Raw genomic sequence first — 26,196 nt, 5'->3', positions numbered from 1 at the left:
AATCAACTATACATATTTAATTATTATGATTGGAGTGGGGAAGAAGACCTTATTTGTTAGAGGAAGGAAAGAGAATGGGATACAATTCTTTATAAATAATCACAAAGATCATAGGATCATATATTTACTTCTGGAAGGGACAGTAGAGACCATTAAAGAAAATTCCTTCCCTTTACAAATGTGGAAACTGAGGCCCAGAGAAGTTAATGGACTACTAGGTCAAGGTCACAGAGCTATATAGCTTGTATTCGAAGTCAGGTTCTCTGAATCCAAACCTGGTGCCAAGCACCTCTGTTTTCTAACTTACTTTATTTACATGTTCATGAAACATGGTAGATATTTAACTTTCTGTAGTGCTTGGAGGGGTGAAGATTGATTAGTTATGGGGAGGTAGGATGACTTCATGCTGGATGTGTCCAGTCTCCAAAGAAACTCTAGGGTTTTTCCTGTTCTCTACACCCATTTGGAGGAACCTATAAGCTGTTTTTAGAATAATAGTAATAATAATGCACTTATCTCCTGCTCATGAATAATGCATCAAGATCCCTCCCTATATCCATCCAGCTTTCAAGACCTTTTTTCTCCCCAAGGATCCATTCAAGGACACTGGGATACAGATTGGCTATTTGTCTTAAAGAGATAATCCTTTCAAACATTGAAGTGGTTTATTCAAAGCCTGAGAGGGTTTGGATTAAATAAGTTTTCTATTGGTAGAAATAAGGTGTAATGGCATGGGTGAATTAAGGAAGCACTTTTCCTCAGGTTTAAATCTCTTTTTGCCTCCCTGATCTTACTTAATTAGCCTGCCATCGGGATACACAGGAAAGAAGACCTCACAGAGATCAATTCCTTAAGAATTTTCCAATATGTGAGTGGTCTTCTGAAGGTGATGATCACTTATTATGCTTTTGCATCTATTTTTAAATGAATGTGGAAACATTTGAGTGTCCTGACTGAATTTGAAGGTTCCATTGTGAGTGGCTGATGGATCTGATTTTTAGACTTTTAAGTATTTGCTCTGAGATGATTTCATCAATCTGGTACTCAAATAGCTCAACTGGCACACTGGCAAGTGTGCTGGATGTAGAGCCCAGGCTCTTGGATTGGAATCACATCTTTGTCATTTACTAGCTATATGACCTTAGAAAAGTCACCCTTTGAATTTCAGTACCTGATCTGTAAAATCAGGAAATTGGATAAGGATGCCTCTAAGGTCTCTTCCACCTCTAAATCCTTGATCTTATGATTGGATAAAAAGGAGGGAGATGAGAAGAAGAATTTCCATTCAGCCCAATTCAAATAGCATCTGCTAAGTACTGAGTCCTCTGCTAGACCCTGGAGGACATACAAAGATAAAACTCATTCTTGCCCATATACTATCTGAGTAATTATAGGTCAAGGGGGAGATACTACCAGTGCAAGGTGTTGCACAACATTAGAAGATAAAAAACTTGTTCCTGTATGGAAAGTCACAGAAAACTTCATGAAGGGGGAGAGGTTTTAAATGAATCTTAAATTACGGTTAAGATTTTAGTGGGTAGAGACAAAGAGATGGATGATTGGAATATTGTGAGCAAAGACATAGAGGGAGAAATAGTATTTTTCTGTACATTGGACAATGTAGGATACTTTTCTCTAAAGTTTTGGGTTTTATTGAGATCATCATCAATTTTTTTCATACCATTGTTAGACTGTTAACTCAGGAAGATGGTATAGACCTAATATGCCTAGATTTTGGCAGCATATTTAAAATAATATCTCATGAGTTTCCATATGTAAGATAAAGAGATGTGGACAATAAGAGGATTTTATCTTCATAGGTCAGATGATAGAACAGCTGGTCAGATTATTGAATGACCAGATCCAAAAAAATAATGATTGATCAATGTCAATCCTGAGGGAACTTCTGTTAATAGTTTTTTTTTTTTTTAATCAGAGCTTTGGATGAAGGCAGAGTTGATGCTATGCTTATCACATTTATTAAGTGATATAAAGTTGGGATGGCATAATCAGGATCCCATTGGGGCAGAAAAGTGGGCCCCAAATAATAATATGAAATATAATAGGGATATATACATGTAAATTCCTATGTTTGTGTGTGTATGTTTAAATCAATTTTAGCAAAGCATGGTGGTACACACTTGGGGTTTGAATGCTGAGATTAGTATTCACAGCTTCTATGTCCTTGGACAAGTAATTTCTCACCTTGTTGATTCTTAGTTTACCCAGTTTTAAAATGAAAATAATACCACTTGTACTGACAAACTTCACAAAGCTATCCAAACAAATCACTTAGGGGAAATCTTAAGGTTCTAGGTAAATATGAGTTATTTTAAATGTATTTTTAAAATATCTATAAAAGAAATGGAAATTGTGGGAATACCAAGCTGGAAGTTTAAGCCTCCAGAAGAGTTCCACTTCTCTACATTCTCATCAGTCCTTATTTTTTCTCCCTAGGTTATATCTTTGTGACATCTCTGTATTCTTGAAGTTGTGTCCCTTAGAGGCCTCCCTACAAGGCTAAAGGTAGGGGTTGCCTATCATACTCCAATTGCAGGGTAGTCCATCATAAAAGCTGCCAAATCTCAGAGGAGATAAAGGCCCACTTTGTGAATCAGTTTCAAGATATTTGTGTTTCTGAACTTTCAGAAACTACAAAATAATTTGCCTTGCAAGCAGAGACAATGATGATGAAATAAGTAGTTGAGTGGGTGGGATTAGATTAAAATTAGGGTGGCTAATATGAACTCTTTTCCCACAACTTGGGCCCTCTGTAAAATTCTATCATTACTCTGGCTGCTTTTATCTGTCCAAGCAATGGAAAAGGCAGTGTTCTAGAATCAGCATTTATTGAAAGTCCTATTAACTGCTGTTCCTATAATCTTCACCTACCTTTATGGTGACAGCTAAGATAGGCAATGCATGTGTGTGTGTCTGTATATATGATAGTGTTTCTAAATTCCAAAGTCTGTATTATCCAAACCAGTCTGAGAGATAGAAAATTCAGGACTCAGTAACCTGAGTAGTGGGTAGTGGGTAGTGGGCATCCATTCATCTTTCTTTTGAAATTTATACCTCACCAATGAATAATGAATGGGTAGCAGGAATGGTCCTGAGTATAACTATGAAATAGGCAAAGATAAACTTTGGTGGGGGTAGGGCACCCATCTTCTTTTCATTCTAGGTAATTTGTATTCTTCATTTGTCAAAACCAGCTCTCAAGAAAGGTTATGGGAGTTATTTGCTGTTTAGTTGAATATCATTCATTGCATTCTATTTCCTAGGAGAGAGATTATCATCTCTACTTGTCTCCTTTGCCTGCTAAAGGTATTTCAAATATCATAAAACTTTTAAAAATGAAGGAAAAATAAAAGGAAGGAAGGACTAAAGGAAGAAAAACAGAGAAAAGAGGAAGAAAGATGAAAGAAAAGAAATAAAAGTATCAAGAAAAAGAAAGGAAGGTTGTGGACACAGGCAAGACATCCTACACAATTTATTATTAAAGTTGTGAAATTGTAAGTAAGTGGGGGAATAGGGATTTGGAGCACTAGATATAATTTCAGATTTTCCCCATAGATTAGTTTGTTTTGCAAAAGTGTTTTTTTCCTCCTTTATTCTTTGGTATAATGGGTAGCTCTCTGAGAGATGGAGAGATGAAGGAAATACAGTTGCTATTTTAAAAAATGATGTAAATTAAATTGGTTTAAAAAAATCTAGGAGGGAGTTTGGTTAACAAACCTTGGGCGCTAACATCAAAAATCTTGGTATCTCAGAGCTGAAAGGCTTCTCATGCATGATCTAGTCCAACTCCTTACTGAAGCATAAGACCCCTCTACACCATCACTTAAAACTAATATAACCAGCAGGTGTTGCTGTGGGGTAAAGTATGGCTGTATAAAAGAAATCAAAAGTCAAAGGCATTCAGTTTTTCTTACTTCCTCCTCTCAATGGACAAATGGGAAAGATATATCTGTTCTGGACCATATTTTTCTCTATATATAGTACAAAGAAATGTGATATTCCACAATTTTATAGTCTACTCCATCCATTTTATCAGTCTAGAAGTGCATGGATCTGGTTTATATGAGCCATCTCTCCTCATTCTTTATATTATTTTATAAGCTCCTCAGTTTATAAAATTATTAACAATACAAATTATAAGATTCTTTAGTTTGCTCACAACCCCCAAACCAAGAAGAACTGCTGTGATAGAGGTCTAATACACTGACTGATTTTAAATTCTATATTTCCCACTTGAAATCCTCTATTGCTTTCCCTGTGCATGATTAATATACAGACATGCATTATAAAGATATTATTATTGATCATAGTTTTATGTTAAAGGTAAGATGCTTTTTTACAAAAGAGTTAAGTGTTAAAAGACTTAAAGATATGCTTTGAAGTAAATGTCTGCTATCTGTAAGTGGAGATAAAGGCAAAAGGAGGGATGGTAAGGAGGAATATTTAAGAACTTCTCTGGTTCCCTTAGGTTTTAAGAGATAAACTATTCAGCCACTTCTCAGCCAGGCATTTCACTAGCAGGAAGTAGTTTGACTGTTCCAGGTAACCTCCTTGAATTTCTAGTCCTAAAACCCATTCAAAGTACCCATTTGGATTGCTTGCTTTCTTCTCTTCCATCAGGACACCTTCTTCATCTCTTTTTATGCAAAACCAAAAGCAAAATCCCACAAATCCTCACTGTTCACACAGTTACTGCTTTGCTCAGCCTTGACTCCAGAGGTCCCAATGCCCATTCTAATCATTGCAGTAGAATATATTCTGTTCTACTTCAACTGCCATTGTGTATTTCTCAGTCTGCTTCAACATACAGTGACAGATAACTCATTACCTACCAAGTCTGCCCATTTTACTTGTGAATTTCTAATTGTTAGGAGAAATTTTGTCCTAATACTGCCTCTTTATAACTTTTGCTCATGGATCTTACCCCTGCCTCTGTGACCAAACTTTATATATCTTTAATATATCCATATTATAGTCCTTCAAACATTGATTATAGTGATCATGTTCCCACTAGGATTTTTCTTCTTGAGAATGAATATTAACAACAAATCTTCTTAGGTAGGAATTGTCTTATGTCATCTGTACTTGATCAGAAATGGTCTCAAAATTTTGGGGGGTGATGCAGGAGCCCACAGATGATTGCAGTAAGGTACCCTTGGTCAGAGTAGGGGAGATTCAGATAATGAAAAACTCCTTTCCTAGAGAATTTGTTGGGAGTGCCTTGGGTAAGATCTGTGACCTTGCCCCTTACCCTGTCTTCATAGAATTTGTTTCCACATTGGATTAGTACCTTGTAAATGGATTAACTTCAGATTTAATTTGTGCCTGTGAAGTCTTCCCCACTCACAAAACAAAAATACCTCTGCTATTTGTATATCAGTTATAATAATGATTTAATAGTTCTTAGAGTAAATCTAGATTCCAGGGGACTGGGGGTTCCACTTGAAACTCTTCCTTTGGTGGCAGAGTAGACTCTGAGCTCCGTGGTGTCTAGGGGCTGGGTGATTGATTTTTAACTTCTCTAGGTCCAAAGAATAAAGGCTGTCCACCATCCTTCTCTGCTCACCCAACTATTGGCATGATTGACTGCCATTCCCTTCATTGCTGTGGTTGAACCCTTTTAGAGGGCACTACTCTAATGTATAACCTATATCACATTACCTCCAACCTCAGGGAGCAGGAAGGGAGCAAGGAAGGGAAAGAACATAGATCACAAAATGTCAGAAAAAGATTTTTAAAAATTATATCTACATTTAATTGGGAAAAATATAATAAAAAGAAGGTAATACTCTATTTTTTTAAGCTAGAGGTTGAAAAATCAAATCAAATCAAATTATGACAAAATATGTTAGTTTTGAAAATGAGTGTGTCAGGAATTGAATAATGGAATGGATATACCTAACCTATGAATTCCAATTGTGAGTGGGACAGTGGAGAATTCAGATATCATATTGCTTGAAGAATTGCCTCTGGTTCCTATAGCTTCCAATTTCAATAGAAGGTATTTCTAGAGTCATTCAAAGAAGCCAGTTCTGGGACTGAGTGACTCTGATTTTAATTGATGGGGAGAAGTTAATCCTGTGTTGGTGAACAAAGAGCACATGTGCCCTGGTGAGCTAGAGGGGGCTACTCTGTTTCTCTTCTTTACCATGGCTGAGGACATTTTTTGCACATCACCCCTATGTCTAGCAGCCCAATTTGAGCACTTTCTCCCTCTACTCTGGGGAAATACAGAGGGCTCACAGTCACCTCAAAGGTGTACTTTGAGCATGTGATCTCTAAAAGGTTTGCCAACACGGGATTAATGGGATGAAATACAAAATCATATAGACATAGATGGAGTGACAAACAGGGAGCTCCTGTTTCTAAATATTAGATGGCTTGGTCCTGGTGAAAGTTTATCATCTAAAGTAGAGAGGGAAAGGAATCTCATTGAAATAAGCAGAGTAGTTTCTGAGGGACAAGGTGAGAGCATATATGCCATTTCTTCTAGGCTGAAGGAAATTGGTGATGACCATATACTTAATCTCCCCAAATAAGCAGTTGCAATGAAGAGGATTAAGTGACCCCAAGAATCTGAGGAAATGGATACCTAGGGCAGGTAATATTTTCTTTGCATAATTGGGGAAAATTGGCAAGTTACTCCTTTTGAGAGGAGACATGGAGTACTGAAAAGAATCCAGCATTAGGAAGTGTGATATTGAAAATTTGAAGTCCTTGAACTTAATATTGAGGTCTCTGGTCTAAACATCCTATGGATATTTATATCTCTTACAAACTACATTTCCCATGATTCGACGGGCTTCCTGTCCTTACTTGGTGAAGTAAGACAACATAAACAGAAGCTTAAATAGGGAGACTGGGATTGGTACTTGCTCTTTTCCTATGAAGCAGCCAGGGGGAAAGTATGGTGGGGCATTTGAATTAGTTCTTAGCAGGCATGTGGTTTTTTTTAATTACCAATATAGATTACAATAAAACCCTAATATTTTAAATATATCCTTCTATATTAATTTTATTTGTAATAGAAACAAGCAATCTGGGTGCTAGTTCTTAGAGTACCCCTTATAGCTGTGTAACTTTGAACAAATATCTTACCTCTTTGAGTTTTAGCTGTCTCACCTATAAGACAGGAATAATGAGGCTTTGCTAGTCCAAAGGAAGGGAAACACCTGAGGTAGTCCTTGTTGATTATGTATTGTAGACTGGTACAAAAATATATCTTAATGGTAGATATTTGGTTTCTACTTTGCCTAGATTTTCCCCTGAATAGCTGACCCCTTTTAGAGCCTCATCTTTCATAACCAAGACTTTTTTTTTTTTGAGAAGAGTAAAAAAGTTTAGCAAAACTAATTAGCACATGAAAAATGTGATGTCTTATACAATGTTCCATAACTGTGGGCCCTCTCCTCCACCTCAAAGCAATGAGATAGGGGGAGTTTATTTCTAGATGTCTCTTCTTTGGGGCCAAATTTGTTTTTTGTACTTTTGAAATATTATGTTTCAATTGTTTTATGGTTGTTCTTTCCATATATATGTTATAGTCATTGTGTATATTATTTTCTTCCTTTTGCTTATTCTGCTTTGTATCAGATCATGGACGTCTTCCCATGCTTCTCTATATTCATTATATTCATTGTTTCTTTCAGAATAGCAATATTCTATTACATTCAGATACTAAAATGTATGTGACCATTCATCAGTCAATGGGCATCCATTTTGTTTCCAGTTCTTTGCTATAATGAAAAGAGCTGCTATAAACACTTTGGTATATATCAGTGATTCCCAAAGTGGGCACCACTACCCCCTGGTGGGTGCTAAGAGATCCAGGGGGGCAGTGATGGCCACAGGTGCATTTGCAAAAGGAGATCCCTATGGCTTATCCTGAAATATGGGCTGTAATTCGAAAGTTCTTAATTGCATTTCCTTCATCATATTTAGTGGAACGTGGATTCAGTGCAGTAACCAATGTATTAACAAAAAAAAAGAAACCAATTGCAAATAGCCAATCGCCATGATTTAAGATTACTGCTGACGAAAATAGAGCCAAGCATTACTAAATTGGTAGTAGCACACTGGGTTCATCCTTCTCATTAAGATGATTTTGAATGTTTTAACTTTTTTTGTATTACATTCTATTCTGAGATCAATGAATAGTTTCATAATTTCTAATTTACACCTTTCTTTACTATATTTTATGAAAAAGGTAGAAAAATTAATACATATATCTTTCTTATTAATTGCTATTAAAATAAAAAATTAATTTCCAGGGGGCGCTAAGTAATATTTTTTCTGGAAGGGGCCAGTAGGCCAAAAAAGTTTGGGAACCACTGGTATGTATGAAGCTATTGTTGCTATTAATGGCTTCTTTGGAGTATATACCTAGAAGAGAACTCTGGGGAAAACATATGGACATTTTAGCCTATGTCCTTTTAGTAATTTAATATTACTTCATATGTGTAATTACAAATTACTTTTGGGGATAGTACCAACTCACAGTTTTCCTCCACATGTGTGCCTGTCTTTCCATAACCTCTCTAATTTTGACTGTCTTGATTTGTCATTTCTGATAATATTCAAAATTTTATTTTTATTGATATCTTAAATAAACTCTGAGTTAGGTCAGGAAAGTTCTGAGAATTATAGAAATTTTCTTTCCATGTAGACATATAAACATTTTTACCTTAATGAGTCACTTAAATTTTCTCTCTCTTATTTACCTTTTTGGACTTCTCTTGTGTCTCATGTTTGGACTTCAGATTTTTTGTTTAGGTCTGACTTATTTCTCAGGAATGCTTGGAAATCTTCTATCTTATTGAATGACCATTTTTTCCCCCTGAAAAAATATACTCAGTTTTGCTGAGTAGGGGTCTCTGGGTTGTAAACCCAATTCTTTTGCCATCCTGAATATCATATTCCATGCCTTTTGATCCTTTAATGTAGAAGCCACTAGGTCCTGTGTGATCCTGATTATAGCTCCATGGTATTTGAGTGGTTTCTTTCTGGCTGTTTGAAGTATTTTTTCCTTGGCTTGGTGGCTCTTGAATTTAGTTATTATATTCCAGGAAGTTGCCATTTGAGGATTTTTTCTGGAGGTGATCTGTGAATTCTTTCAATTTCAATTTTATTTTCTTGTTTGAGGATCTCTGGGAATTTATCTTTGATAATTTTTTATAATATGATATCCAGGGTTTTTTCTTCATCATAACTTTCAGGTAGACAATTCTCAAATTGTCTCTCCTAGATCTATTTTCTAGGTCAATTGTTTCTTCAATAAGATATTTCATGTTTTCCTCTATTTTTTCATTCCTTTGATTCTGATTTTTAAGACCTGATTTTCCTCTCTCAGTTTTTTGTTTTACTTTTTCAATTGGCCCATTTCTTCTTGCATTACTTTCATTTCTTCTTATATCACTTTCATTTCTCTTTCCCAATTTTCCTCCACCTCTCTTAATTGATTTTTGAAGTCCCTTTTGAGTTCTTCCAGAATCTGTGTCCAATCCATACTTTTCTTTTGGACTTTGAGTGTGCTTCTTTTGCTTTCACTGACCCCTTCTGTGTCTGTACCTTTGCTTTTTTTGTTTGCTCATTTTTCCTGTCTAATTATAGGTAGGCTTGGGAGGATGATGTGATGGTCTGAGGGCTGAGAGCTCTGAGAGTCCCTCCCCCTGCTGATTCAATTGGCCCTTATGATGTTGATAGTTTAAAGACTTGCCCTAAGCTTAGGCATAAGCCTTTAATTTCACTCTGATCTTGATCAAGTCAGGGACTGATTAAATTCTAGCTTCATGCTTAGTCTCAAATTTTTGGTCTCCTTGTGTAGTTGATCCAATCAGGCACACCTTTGATTGTCCTGTCTTGGAGCTTTGTCCTGAGCTTTAGGCAAAAAGATCAGTACTTAATACTTAACACTATCACCCACCCCAAAGTGTGAACTAAGTCCTTATCTCAAGCCCAGACTAGAATTCCCTGGGCTGTGGTGATGGAATTCTCCACAGTTTTGAATTCCAAGGGGTAGGGGTTGGTTTGTACCACTATTTGCCCAGGCAGGATCTCAGGGTCTGAATGTTGGGCTAAGGCATAGGTTCCTGAATGTGGTGGTGGTGGTGGTGGTGGTGTGTGTGTGTCTTGCTTTTGTCTTGCTCTTCCCTCCTTGCTATAGCTTCTTGCTGGGTCTGCTCTCCTCTCACCCCTGTGCATCAGATGTTCATTGCCTACCTTTTAGGATTTTTCCACCATTTTGGTTTCACCCCCAGAACTCCTCAGGAAAGTTCTAAATCCATTCCTCTACCTCCCTTCTCACTGTTCAGGGAGCTATCCTTTGTAACAAAAATTAAAATAAGAAAAAATATCAGCAAAAGCAAATATATAATTGTGTCTGACTAGATATGCAGTATTTGACACCAATTCCCTACCTCTGCAAAGACGAGAGTGGAGTTTATTTTTTCAGTTCTCTTTGGGCCAAACCCTCTATCATAACTTATGTGGATCAATATAGTGATAGTCACAGGTCCCTTCAAGTTCAAAGGTTTATGATTCTCTGTACTCAGCACTTAGCCAGAGATTGTGAAGATGGAGGAGAAGGGTTAGGCATTCTCAAAGGAAGTTTCTGATTGCTGATAGTTAGGGAGCTTTCAAGTGGCTATTTAGCCCTTACACTAAGAAGCCCTTCTACTCTAATGGATTTCAACATTACCACCAGGAAGTCTGTGTTGTTGTTAATATGTTACTCAGAGGGAGCTACTCCTGAAGCCTGAATCTTATCTAAAGAAAATCTCATCTCAGATCATTCTGGGATTCCTGGCTTGGACAGAGCTCAACTTCAGGGGGGCAAAAAAACAAAAACAAAAACAAAAAACTTTCTCACCCTTGGTCCTTTAAGCTCTTCAACTTGACTGTTACTCTAAATGGCCAGAGCATCCTGGGACATGCTAATTAATCTATATTGGAATGTGTTCTTCCAATTTTATTGTGTAGACTACTCATTTGACATTTCATCATGCAAGATTCTATATCTATAAGCCTTTTGAAGCGTAATGCTTCCAGTCCAGTGTCGGAAGTCATTGTCCCCCTGGGAAGCAACCCCAGTTAGAGATGTAGTTTGGCAACTGCTTCTATAGGTACTATAACAATAGTGACTGAAGACCTAGAAAAGCAAGTTCTTTTCCACCAAAGGTCTTCACAGTCAGATGATTCAACATCATAAATGGATGTGATTTTACCAGTGGAAATGACATTAAAGAAAAGATGTTACCATTTACTGCTATATCCTAAGGACCATAGGACCTTTTATCTGACATAACTGAAAACTTACATATATGTTGTCCCTCTTATTAGAATATAAATTCCTTGAGAGCAGGGACTACCTTACTTTTCTATTCGTATCCCAAGAACTCAAAATTTCCCTTTCCACATAAGTGTTTAATAAATGCTTTTTAAAATTCATTCCCTTTTTATAGCTCCTGTATTTTTATATTGGAATTCTACTCAGCTCTGGTGTTATTATTTAATCTTTAATAAGTTTCTGTCTTTTGATGATTCAACTATTCTTCTGGTCACCCAGGATTAAAACTAGGTCCTTTCCCCCCTCTTATGTCTCACTTTCCTCCTATCATCTCCCCCCTCTGCCCCCCTCCCCCACTGCTTCTACCTGGGGAGAGTTAGTCCACAAGTCCTATTAGAGTTATTAATCAAATTGTATAAGTTAATTGAGGTGAGGTACCCTTTTACCACTTTATGTTTCATGCAGTGTCATTAATTTTTCTGAAAACCTACCCAGTGTATAGTTTATGTTTGAGAGAAAAAGATAGCTTTGGGAGAGAGAAGTCATAGCTATTTCATTCTTTCACATAAGCTTCATGTGGTCAGAAATTGTTTTATTCTTTGTACTTGAATCCCTAGTTCCTAGCACAGTATTTGACTGATAGTATGTGCTTAATAAATGCTTATTGATTAATTGATTGAAGGCAACTAGGTGACAAAGTAGATAGAGAGCCAGACCTAGAATCAAGAATATTTATTTTCCTGAGACCAAATTTAGCCTTAGACACTAACTAGCTGTGTGACCATGGGCAAGTCACTTAACTCAACTCTGTTTGCCTCAGTTTCTCATTAATGAGCTGGAGAAGGAAATGGAGAACCATTCTAGTATCTTTGCCAAGAAAACACCAAATGGGTTCACAAAAAGTTAGACCTGACTGAAAAGATGACTGAAAAAAAGAATTTCTTCAATGATCCACAAGCTGTTTCTGTGTATAATGTGCTGTGCCCTGGGGAGATGCAAAAATAACTAAAGAGTCATCCTTGCCCTTAAATATAAGCCTAAATTGAAGATCTCCTTCCATGTATCAAGGGATGTATGGCTTCACTAGATTGGGTACTTTTTCCAGTAGTTCATTTGTCAACCCATCATTGTCTTCTTGGATTGTTCTTGCCCATGTTGTCCTTTGAATCTTCCTAAGAGGAAATGTGCAATACTCTGGAAACTTCCTAATTCTTTCATCTTTCATAGATAATAGTGCTTAAGAAAGCCTAGTTCTGAAGATCATTGCAATACCAAGGAAATGAGAGCCACAAGGAGCAACTGGTGGTACAATGGATAGAATACTGGACCTAGTGTTAGGAAGATCTGAGAACAAATCAGGGCTCAGACACTTATTAGCTGTGTGAACCGGGACAAGTCACTCAACTCCTGTTTTCCTCAATTTCTTCAACTGAAAAATGGGAATAAATAGTAGTACCTTCCTTAGAGGATTATTGTAAGGGTCAAATGAGACAATATTCATAAAATTGCTTAGCATAGCTCCTAGAACATAGTGGGTTATGTAAATGCTTATTCTCAAAAAAGGACATCTACTTGAGGCCAAGCAGATATCATTGAAACATAGAGACACCTTCATTTAACTTGCCTTTCTGTAATAAAGTCTTTTGTAAAGAGCCTATCTCCAACAGCCACATATCATCATTAGTAATATCTAATAGTTTGCTTATTATTGATGGCCTCCTCAATGGATTCATAGCCACTAAAATCAGCCTAACAATCCATATGGGAAGAAACAAATGGAAGAAAAATGTTTATTTCCTAGCTTACAACATGTAGTTGGATAGGCAGTCCAGTAAGCTAGTCATATGATTTTGGACAGATACTGAAAACAGTCAATGAATTGGCAGCTGAATGGAATTTAGGAATTAAGCAATGGTTTTTAATATTCCTAACCATCTTCTTTCCTTTTAGTACTAATATTCTTCTGATAATTCTATAAAGTTGTGAATCAAGGAACATTAAAATCTCCAAAGAATCAAATTGTAAATGACTCAAAAAGACAATGAAGGCACGATGGGCCTAAGACATGTCCATATTTAGGCATAATGCATATTAGAATTTGAATAATATGTAAGAAAAAGCATAAAGTTCTATGAAATACAAGGAGAGAAATATTTGCTTCCAGATAAGGGGAAAAGACATAGCATTTGAGTTAGAAATATTTGTAGGATTTCAGGCAGAAATGAAAGAGGAATGGTAGGAAATTCTTGTGATTAGGAAAAATGAGAAAAAATGGTGCAGTTGCAGGTTAGCATAGAGTGTGTTTGAGGAATTAAGAGTAGTCCAGATTGACTTTAGGGTGAAGTTGAGTAACAAAATCAATCACTCAAACAGTAATTATGAAATACCTACTATATGCAAAGCATTGCTAGGCAGGCCCTAAGGATATTATAGCAAAGGATGAATCAATCCCTATTCTCAAGGAACTTAATATATATGATATATGATTATAAATATAACATACTACTATAGTATATGACCATGGCAATTCATTATGAAGTGACATATTCTATATTATGTTGTATTGTTTTATGTTATCAGCCATATAATATTATCATATCAAATCCCATCAAATCACTATATCATGTCATCTAATGTTATAATATGCTATATACTATGTTGTAATATAATACAACATAATATAATAGTATTTCTCATATACATTATGAGTAAGTTATATTAGCTTTTTATTTTCACAAAAGAAAGATGGGAGCAAGCAAGCTGGTCACAATGACTTCCTACTTGCCTAAATTGATGTAAATTGAAATAAGCAGAACCAAAAGAACCATTTATATTATAACTATGACACAGGAAAGACACAATATGTAAGAGCTGTGACCAATACAATAGCCAATCATGATTTCTGAGGACCCTTGATAAAGCAACCTACTATCCACTGTCTGTTAGAGAAGTGATGGTCTGAAGGTACAGAATGAGACTTTTTTTTTTTTTTTGGATATGGCCAGTGTAGAAATTTGTTTTACTCTATTATATATTTCAAGGATTTTGTTTGTCTTTTTCTTTATTTAATAAGGAGAGGAGAAATAAGAGAGAAATCATTTTTTGTTAATTAAAAAAATAAAAATTAAGTTAAAATGTTTTCCCAACATGTATTTTTGCTAGGCAATACTGAATCTTAGCTTTGTCAGTCACACTGCTTAAAGAATGTTACAGGAGCATTTAGCACTTATACAATATTACTGTATCATGCCAACTAATTTTCTTCCCATTCAAGTTTTTTTTCCTATTATATGAAGGGGTGAACCTAGATGATTTTTTGCTGTATCTTTCACTTCTAAAATTCTATAGTCCTTTGATTATAGTCATTCTCATATCTCTTTTTAAATATGTGGTCCTGAGTGTTCTACTTTCAGTGAAGGCACTTGGGTGTGTTTTTGTGTGCTCTTAGGTGCTTCATTTTGCTTTACTGGACTCTGTGCTACTCTGGAGCTAGATAGAGAGTACATTTAAGATAGCATCTAAGTGGTCATGACTTCCTCTGTGCTTCAGTCTGATATCCTCATGTCTGATTCTCACTGATGGCAGTCAGTCCTCAGTCACTAGGAAAGCATGGTAGCTCATTGTTCATAACATTACAGCTCATCATTCTCTCTGCCATTCAGGAGTCATATCCCTTTATACATATTTAGCACAACATGAGAAAAGGATGAAGGTATTACCTTCGAATACTGATCATCCATCCAGACACAGACACACAGATGCCCATTTCCTTTCTTCATCTCCTTTGTTAAAAAGAAGACTGAAAATTGAAAAGTGATAAGTATTTTAACTTACAAGTGACTAAGCTGTACTATCATAATTATTGTTCCTTGCCTACTTGTTGCTGAACTTTTTTCTTTACATGGATATATATTATATATATGCACACACATATATAGAGACACATGTGTATGAATTTATGTAATTTCCTCTAAAACTCATTATCAGAGCAGTATTTTTATCTCAACTGCTTTATGTTATTTGCAAAACCCATGTGTGAGGTTCTGTTCCTTTTTACTTGAGTAAAAATTCCAAGAGGCTATACATACTACATTAATTTCAAATTTAGATTTTAACTCATTTAACTCCAGTATAGCTGAAGTTAAAAATAGATGAATGAATGGATGAATAAATGAAAAAATGAATTAGCAAATAAATATAGGTAATAGCTAGAGGTTCAATGAGAGGACCTGGCATTTAGAGAGTCTTGGAGCACTGAAGCACCACAGAGCAGCAGTTTATCCTGTCATGTCCATTATGCTTACATTGAACAACCAGCAGTTAACCAGCGACTAGAATGATGGGAGACCCAAGATGAAGATAATGAATAATTTGAATCAAATAAAGAGGTAGGCAGTACTGTAACATAGGCATTCCCCAGAACCCTCAGATCTCAAGAGGGCTATTTCATCCATCGAGGAAAAATTGGATGAAGAGAAAAGTCTGGTTTTAGTGAACTCCATGGTAAATCTGAGTTAACAGTGCCATAGAATAGTACCCTCCAGTCCCCTGCCCCAAGCTCCTTAGATCCTAGGAGAAATATTAAGTAGGGCATAGTGTTCAGGAATAGTGAAGCATTAACTCTTCTAAATTCAGCTCTGTTCAGATCACTTCTGGAAAGAAGTGTTCAATTCTGGATGCCATACTTCGTAAGTATAGAAGGTTTAGGGAAAGGTTAGCAGGATGGTTAAAGGTCTTAAGATCATGCCACATAAGAATGTCTAGAAAGAATTGTGGATACTTAGACTGGGTCAGAGAAAATGTATGGAGATATAGTGGCAACTCACCATCAAGATCTGAAAGTTATTGTATGGAAAAAAAGGATAATACCAGTTGTTAAAATCAGAGGGCAGAATTAGGACGAGTAGGAGGAAATTGTAGAGACATTTAGGTTTGATATAAGGAAATAAAAATACTTCCTAACAACTAGAGTAGATTTCCTTGGGTTTCCTCTTACCTGTATTCTACAGAACAAAACAGGATGATGACTTGATTGTCAGGGATTTTGAAGAGGACAGCTCAGGCATAAAAGAAGTGTCTGAGGTGTGATTTCTACCCTGAGGTTCTATAACTTACCCAAGATCACTTGAGTAGTGAGCACAAGAACTAGAATTTGAATCCAGGATATTATATTCCAAATTATTGGTTTTTCTTCCTATTTGTATCTTTCAGTCTTTCACTTTATTGGGTCTCTCAAACTGTCTCTGGATTAGAGAAACAGCCTAGTCATGATTATCTTCTGCCTTTAAGGCACTATCTCTTCCAGAAAATTAGACTCATGAATTTTGTATAATATAACCTGAATTGAGGCTTCTGATTAATATACAAATGTATGCAAATGATACATTAATTTATTTCAAAGAATTTAAAAATAAAAATGTCTTTCAACACTTTTATCTCTTTTTTTTGTCTTTTAAAAAGCATTTTTGATTTTTAAAATTTATAACAACTCGGGGAGTTAGATAGGATTTTACTTTTCTTCTCATTTTTTAGGTGAGGACTCTAAGGTCCAAGGAAGTAAAATTATTTGTCCAAAGATTGGATAATGAATTCATGGCCTGGGTGAAACTTTCACTTCATAATCTCCAAAATGAGGATAATAATTTTTGCATTATTTATCTCACAGAGTCAGGAGAAGGAATACATACAATGAACCATAAAGTACTTCATGAATGTGAAAGATTTCTCTCACCTGAATTCCTCTAAACAAAGCCGGATGATGACTTGATTGTCAGGGATGTTGAAGAGGACAGATCAAGCACAAAAGATCCTTGCGGTATGATTACATTCTGAGGTTCTATAACTTATGTTTATTATTGCTTGTAGAGCAGGGTATAGTGGAAAGAATACTAGATTTAGAGGTATAACATCTGAATTTGAATGCTGGCTAGCCCTTGCAACTCTTCAGACATAAAATCAATACTAGGATAGAAGGTTAAGGTTTTTTTAAAAAATGCTACAGAAATGAACATCATTATTGTTATTAAAAAAGTTATATCTCATGTTTCTTCCATATTCCACATGATGCTAAATACACGATAGGCACTTCATAAACATTTATAGTTCAGATTCAATAAGAATCCCTACTTGGATAAAAAAAATAAAATTTAGCATCCCCTTTCACAATTCATGCATGCTTTCCTTCTTTGTGTGTTAAAAGGGCCATGTACTCTATAATTATCAGTCAACAAAAATTCATTAAGTCTTTATGTAGTAGCCAGAATTTTTACCAATAAATATATTGGTCATATTTCTCTGAGAAAACATGGTTTATTAACAGAGGCATACAATCTATTAATAAAGGATGAGTCTATCACCTGAGTCTTGGAAAAGACTTTCTGTGTGGTTTAATAATCTCTAATATTGGAGGTGTATCTTCTTTCTGATTGGCCTGACAGTACAGCATTTGCATTTCCCCTGGCATCCCCAATGGATGGATGTTTCAAAAGAGGAGGTGGTCTTAGAGGTCTCAACTCCTTCCCTATTACTTCATCACAAGGAGGGAGGACTACTTTTTAGTGAGTGGATCCCTACAGCTTCATTTAGCTAGGGAAACATGGTGGACCAGTCCTTTTCTGGTATTTTAAGAAACAGAATGACGGCAAATTTATGAAACTTGGCTTTTTCTACCAATCTTTGGCCAAAAAAATATGTTGTCTCATTCATGCTTTCAGTGGCTCTTTCCTCTATTGTAGACTTTGTTCCCCCAAATCTAGATGATTTGTTTAGCAAGAACTAAGGGGCTTGAGCTTTGAAATGCCTTTGGGAGCTCAGTTGCTGATTTATAGCTAGGAATCCATTTGCCTTTAACAAAAGACAAAGGCCCCAGAAAAGTTAGATGCCTTGTGGCCTGGGAGTAAATTTCCTTAACCTAAAGCTGAACTACTTGACCTTCTGAGGTTGTAGTTTGACAAAATGAATGGTTTTACCTAGGAATATTACTAATAAATAATAGAATCCAACATTAGTTTTCCTCACTTACAATGTGCCAGATATTGGGCTACACAATGAGGATCCAAGGAAAAACAAAAGTAGTTCCTGGCCTCAATGAGTTTCTAGTCTACTGGAGGAGACAACCTACAAATAATAATCTACAAACAAAATATATATAAGGTAAATCAGAGATAATTTCAGAAGGAAGGCATGAGCATTAAGTTGGACAAGGAAAGATTTCCTGTAGAAAAATGGGATTTCAGCTAAAACTCTAAGTAAACCAGGGAAGCCAGGAGGCAGAAGAGAAGCCAGGAATATTTGGGCTGTCCAGGAATCCTTCCAGCCTGCTTCTTAGGGTTTCTGCCAATGGTCAGGAGCACATAGGGTATCACCGTTTAGGAGCAGGAAGGGACCTATCATTTAATGATTGGGGAAAACTTAGGCCCAAAAAGATGAAGTGAAGGGACTTGTTCAAGGTTATTTAGTTATTAAACAGAATTTGAATCCAAGTCTTCCTGATTCTAAGGCCAAGACTCTTCCCCATTACATTATGCTGTTTATTTAAGATGCTCTTTTTTCTCTGTTATACTGGAATTATTTATTTTTGGGGAGCAATCAACAAATAACTGCCCCTACTTCATTTCTCTTTGCACAACACACACACACACACACACACACACACACACACACACACATGCACGCACGCACGCACGTGTGCAAGCGCTTTTTTTTATTGCTCTGACCCAATCCTATCTTAATTGGCACATTCAATCAGGAAAGACTCCAGTCAGTTTCAGAGATAGGGATTATGTCAATGACAAGTCTGAAGAGAAGCCATTTATGTTCTGAGCTGTTTTGGGTTACTTCTGTGACTTTCCCTGAAATGTTAATGAGTCCTTATCAACCACAGAAGCATGATATTCCCTCACCTAGACCCCTTTCTCTTATAATAATTAAGAGAGCCAACCCAACTTGGAACCCTAAAATCATTTCCCCAGCTTCAACAAACCAATCTAAATCTGTTGAGGGGTCCTTATTTATTTCTTCCCTTAACTTTTCAAATTTTCCCCAGGAATCAGGACATTTAGCAAAGGATTTCATAGCTTCTACAAGATCTTCCCTAGCTCTTCTTAGGTATACTAGGTTTTAATGACTGTTTAATTCTAGATCTTCATAATATTGTGGCCAAGATGTTAAGTTTATGTTCCTATGGGTCTCCTCAATAAATTGTGCTTTCTTTGCTGGTGTAAATAATTCAGAAAGAAGTATTTCAATGTCCGAAAATGTGGGATTAAAAAATCTTAATGCTCTCTTAAATTCTTTTATGGCCTTGAAGGGATTTAAAGAAAAGGCAGATATTCGTTGTTTTAGGGTTTCTAGATCTGCAGCAGTGAATGGCTTATGCCTTTTTATGTGGAGAAATCCAGAATCTGGCTGCAAAATTGTGTGATCAATAAATGGTAATATTGGTACTGCTGGTGCTGTTGCCCCTTCTTTTATTTTCTTTGCTGTGTCTGTATGTGACTCAGCTGTTAGCATTGTTATTTCTATTTTGTTCCCTGCTGAGATCTCTTTTCCCTCTTTCAATTGAGCATTCTCTTCAAGTAACTTTGCTATTTCCTTTCTTAATGTCATTATCAATACAGTGTTATCATCCTTGTGTCCTAGCAATTTGTGTACTAAATTCTTTAAGGACCAATAGAAGTGGAGGAATGAGATGATGACTGCAATTGTGGTTGGTATGAAAGCAAAAATCCACCCTGTTTCTAGCTTCAACCATTGGTAGGAATCATATATTTCTATGATTCCCATTATATAGCCTGGGATCACTACATTCCAGAAATTAGAAATCATAGTCAAAAAGTTGTATGATAACATAAGGATTCCCATCACGGTACAATTTGTTTTCCCCACTGGTGCATCCATAGTACCAGTTTGAATGTAAAATTTCTATTGTATTGTGCCTTTAAATTTTCTTTGCTTGACTAAGTTTGTCCCCTTTGCTATGCTGTAGACAGGAGAAAAATGGCTGCCTTCTGGTTCAAACAGAGGCTTTTTTTTTTTCAGAATTATTTAGGTTCTTTACATAAGCTGGTTCTGCCAAAATTATAATAATTAATAGAGCCAGCTGGCCAATGTTAGGGATGGAAGGGAGATAGAGAAGGTCTATGAGGTGAGACTCTCTTCTAGCTTTCCTCTCCCACCAATTATGCACTTTGAGGGGGTGTCACTCCTAAACTGGGTGACCTGGATGGTTGTGCTGCCCCACAGGAGTTGGGGATGAGGCTTCCCAGAAGAGGAGGTATGGGGGACCCCAATCTGAGTCTGAATGAGGGCAGGGTTCTTGCAAGTCTCTCCCGAGGCCAGTCAACTTCACAGTGGGTGGTCTAGCTTCAAGATGGAGGCAGCCAGACCAAGCTGTGGTTCCCCTCCCCTTGTCTCTCAGGCACTCTGGAATGCTATCTGACTAATGAATGGCTTTTTATTAATATCAATATAGGGATTGGGGAAAGGGGTGAAGGGCAGAGGGATTTTCGGGTGCCCTTTTCTCTATTTCTATGGGGTCCGTCACTAGGGTGGGAACCTTTGGGATTCCCACTCCTAAGCTTCTTCCCCCTCATCCCTTCTCCTTCTGTTTTTCTATTTCTATCCTTTTCTATAATTGCAAGTCAAACCAGAAAGGGTCTCTCAGCAAGGCTGGGTAGTGAGAGAAGGAGCTCAAGAGACGGTTCCCAAAATGGAGTCCCAAACTTAGCTGACTTGATGATTGAAGTCTTGCTGGGTAAGAAGCAATGGGATGTCTTTGACCAGGGAATTGGGGTTTCAATGTCCAAAGAAATGCCATGTCTGATACCAGAAAAGTAGGAAGGTCTGAGTAACCCTCATATGCCAGTCCGTTAGTGAGGAAAAACTATATTATTGCTTTCACTATGATATGAACTGAAAAGAAGCATTAATATCAAGTTTCTAGAAAGATGAAAACTAACCTTGTATTGTAGTTGCCCCTGGTGTCCAAGCAAGAGTTAGAAAGGGAAGGAAGAAAGAGAAGACATTGGAAATTTCTTGGGGGATCAGATGGATGATAAGTAGACCATGGTCCTGGGTCATTTTATAGTATATCTCCCTTTCCTCCCTCCCCTGATTGCCTCTATGATCTCTATATATTAGAAGCGTGATCCAAAGACATAGTCTGGCTTGGAGTACAGGAGATCTGAATTGTTCCAAGAGAATGCTTTGTTTGAATCATTTAAAATCTCTTTACATTGTAAAGTAATGAAGGAGGAAAAATGGCAATTCACTGCCCTAAAAATGACAAAATCAGTGATCTGGGAAGTACCTTGTAGCCTTTCAGGATTATTTCCTGTGATACAGAAAGCAAAAGAAAAGGTCTACATTTCAAAATACTGAAAGACTCCACTAATAATACTGACATTTCTAGGAGTCTTTCTTCTTTGTCTTATTAATGCTCACGCTTTGCTAAGCTCTAAACCTAGATTATTTCCATTTTCTGACTCCCCAGCTTTTACTTCCCTGTCACAGAAGGGAGATAAAGGAAAATATGTGACTATGCTGATTGGGTCCATTACAAATTCACAGATTGTTTAATCTCAACTGGTTCTTCATTGCAGCAAAGCAATTCTTTTACTCCTTCCTAATTGATCCTCCATTATTTTCCTCATCATGACTTTTGCAAATCTTTTTTTTTTTTTGGTTGAGTTTCTTATCCTCCCCTCCCCTAATATTTTTAGTTAAGGATCTTTCTTTATACTTTACTGAAAAAAAATTGAGGCTTTTCACTTTGAACTCCCTCTTATCACCTTCTTTTTTATCTAATAATCCCTTGACATTATTCCTCCTTCTCTAATCCCCTTATTCCCACTCTCATAAAAAGTTGGTTCTCTTCATCACCAAGGTCTTCTATTCTACAGGTACTTTTAATCTCATCTGATCTCATCCTATCTCCTCCAGAAGACTGTCCCTACAATCATCTCCAGATTTCCCCCAACCTCCATCTACTGCTTCCCTGATTCTTGAACATATACCTAAATCTCCCTCATCCTTAAGGGACATGTTCACTAAACCTTAGCATCCTCTCATACTCTCTCTCCCTTTTTTTCCAGCAAACCTCCAAGGGAAAAAAAAAAAACTGTTTATACTTATTGTCTCCATATGCCAGCCTTTCACTGACTTTTAACACCTTTGTTTTATAATTTGGTTTATGAATTCATTACTCAACTTAAATCGCTCTCTTCAAAGTTATCAATGATTTATTAGTTGCTAAATCTGATAGCCTTTTCTCACTCATCCTTCTAATCCTCTCTGTAACTTTTGATACTGTTGAACACCTTCTTCTTCTAGATAATTTTTATTTCCTGGATTCACATGACATTGCTTTCCTTTAGTTCTCCTTTCTACTCATCTGATCATTCTGAAATTCTCTTTGCTAGATGATCATCCATAGCATTGCCCATGACTGTGGGAAATATCTGAAGGCTCTGTGCTGTGTCCTCTTCTCTTTACTTTCTACCTTCTCTTGCTTTTTGACTTGATTAGCTACTATGACATTTGCCCAAGACTTTGCCTAAGTCTCTTTCCTGAACTCCAATCCCATATTATCCACTTCCTAAAGGACATTTCATTCTAAATGTCCCAAAGGTTTTTCAAATTCAAAATACAAAAAAATCTCAACTAATTTTTCTCCCTGTAATCTTCTTTCAAATTTCCTTTTGCTTCCATCTTTATAGATCATAAACTCAATACTATCCTCAACTCATCACTTTCTTTCACTCTTCATATCCAATTAGTTTTCAAATCTTATTAGTTTATTGTCTATCTCAACAACATTTCTCATGTGCAACACAACCACTAACTAACTCAAGTTTTCATCACATTTCTCCTATTCTTGTAATAGTTCCCCTACTTGAAGCATCTCTTCTCCCCTATAATTTTCCTAAAGTGTAGATCTGATCATTTCCCTCTTTTATTTACTAACTCCAAGACTCCCTTTCACTTCTAGATTCAAGTATTAACTTCAACCTATTCATACATTAATGCCCTTCTTATTCTCTATGTCAGTCAAATTGGCCTTCTTATTCTTCTTCATCCATACTATATCATTTCCCATCTTAATGTCTTTGCTCTGACTGTTCCTGAGGCCTGAAATGAACCCCTTCTTTACCTCTGCTTCTTAGAAACTAATTTCCTGCAAGAATCAGATGAAGTATAACCTTCTGCATCAAATTTTTTGATCCCCCAATTGATAGGGTCTTCCTCCCACAAATCACATTATATCTATTCTGTTATCTATTTTATGCATATATTATCTTCCCCGTTAGGGTATAACTTCCTTGAAAGCTTGCCTGTTTCAATTTTCTCTTCATTTTTTCCCCACTCATTGGTCATAGTAGTTGCTTAATAAATACCTATTAATTATTGGATTTATTGAAGACTGTACAGCTTATAGATCATCTGTTTTGGATCATGAGTCAGTGTTAAATCTATAGAATGGGAATGATAATATCTTTAGTACCTAAGATTTCAAGGTTGATGTGAGGATCTGTCCATCCACATACACATGTGCACACACACATATATACATGTGTATCCTTATACATAAATGCATATATACACTTAGGGATATGTGTTTATTCAAAATGATTTGAAAACCTTAAAAATTATCATTTGATTTGCAGGTCCATCTCCAGTCCTTATACTTGGTCATTATAATTACAAAGAGATCATTTTTTTTTTGTTCTTTCCATTTAAAATTATGTAGTCACTGCATAGATCATCTTCCTCATTCTGTTCCCTTCCTTCAGCTTCAGTTCATAGAGGTCTTCCCATGCTTCTGTGGATTCTTTGTCTCACTACTTTAGTGTACCACTCCTCCAATCTATGACACCTAAATTGTGCCTAGTTTTTTACTTCAACAGAAATGGCTGCTATAAATATTTAAGTCTTTATTGTCTAAAATAGGGTCTTCTGACAATGCTCTTTCCACTGGAACACAAAGATAACATAATTCACAGATGTGTAAATGCATGATGTTCCAAAAGTCCTAATTTTTAATGCCTAAAACTTCACTGAGGATTTGAGGACACCCTATATTTTTCATCAGATCATGTCTACTGTGCATCTCCTTCCTCTACTACATACTGACTCTAAAGGATAGCAACATTAAGGGCTGGGCAATGGGGGTTAAGTGGCTTACCAAGAGTCACACAGCTAGGAAGTGTCTGAGGTCAAATTTGAACTCAGGACCTCCCATCTCTGGGCCTGACTCTCAATCCACTGAGTCACCTAGTAGCACCCTAAATATTTTTAATGTTCCAGAGCACTAGAACTGGAAGGAACCTCAAAGATCTTCTTTCCTAGAAATTCTTAACCTTTCCTCTGTGTCATGGACCCCTCTGGTCATAGTTTAGTGAAACCTCTTGACTTCTTCTCAGAACAATGTTTATTAAGGCATAAAGTAAAATATATGGGATTGTAAAGATTATAAAACTAATATTGAAATAGTTGTTAAATATACATATTTTTTAAAAAGTCTATGGACCACAGGTTAAGAATTCCTGATCTAGACCAATTTTACAGACAGGAAAACTCCAGGCCAGAGAAGCAATTTGTACAAGGACATACTTATTAGTGTTTGAGCTGTGACTAGAACCAAGACTTTCTAAGTACTAGGTCAATGATATTTCTCTGTGTCATACTATTATCTGAAACTTTGCTGGAGATAGATAGCTGTGTAGAGTTTCCTGGATTTTAGAAATAGAATTCTGAAAAGCTTTGAACTGGTAACTCTCCATATTAGGTCTTTGGACCAGATTGAGAGCTACTCTGCCTGCATAGTTTACCAGAAGGCTTAATAGATCCAAATGAATTTTATTCCAGTTTAACCCCAATAGAAAATAAATGGCAAACTCAGATTGAGGGAGAGAGAAGGAAAAAAAAAACACATTTAGGATGCAGACCCAGATGTCCTCTAAAATCAGGACTCAAAGCTATATAGGGCTTACCACAGTCCTGTGGAACTGGATATTTCTGCAGTAATTGACAGAAAGCCACATCATTAGCCTTTGTTATCAAAGCTGTGTGAAATTTGTATGCTGGCTGCCAACCTTGTCATCATGCGTTTCTCCCAGACAATTTTCATTGCTTGGGAATGTGATGGGCATGCAATTTCTCTGTGTGACTATCTAAAGGAGTTTCATCTGTTTTTCTTATAAGAAGCCATATGTGCTGTCCACATAAGACCTTGACAATTTAGTTTGGTTGGTGGTGGCGTACTTGGTTTTCTGATATTTCAGTGTGCAGATGGCTATTAAGGATGCTAAGTTTCTGATTCTAGTGAGGTCAGACCTTTGTGTTAGCTTTAAGTTATTTAAAGAAATGTTGCTACATCTTCATTTCAACATTTCAAAGATCTGTGATTTGGGTTCAGTATGAGCATTTCCCAGATGAGTACAACCACTCCAAAATTTAAAAGATAATCTTTATGATTTGTGGTACCCAGAATACACTGTTACCTTTTAGTAAATATGCTGCAATTAGCTACACTAGTATTCATATAAGTCAATAAGTATTCTTTGAAATCATTTATTTATTTATTTATTACACTAAAATACCCAATTATCTCCCTCCCTACATCCTCTCTTTCCCCATTAGAGAAGGCATCATTTGACAAAATTGTGAAGAGTTCATTTTTGTTTTATTGTTCTTTCCATTTAAAACATTGGTCACTGCAAAAATTGTCTTCCTGGTTCTCTTTCCTTCACCAGATCTTGGTTCATAGATGTTTTTCCATGCTTCTGTGAATTCTTCATATTTATTATCCCTCTTCATATGGTAATGTCCCACTACATCCCCTCCCTCCCTCCTTCTTTCCTTCCTTCTTTCCTTCCTTCCTTCCTTCCTTC

Source organism: Gracilinanus agilis, chromosome 2 (genome assembly GCF_016433145.1).
Source record: "Gracilinanus agilis isolate LMUSP501 chromosome 2, AgileGrace, whole genome shotgun sequence".
NCBI classification, from domain to species: Eukaryota; Metazoa; Chordata; class Mammalia; order Didelphimorphia; family Didelphidae; genus Gracilinanus; species Gracilinanus agilis.
This window is presented reverse-complemented; position numbering follows the sequence as displayed.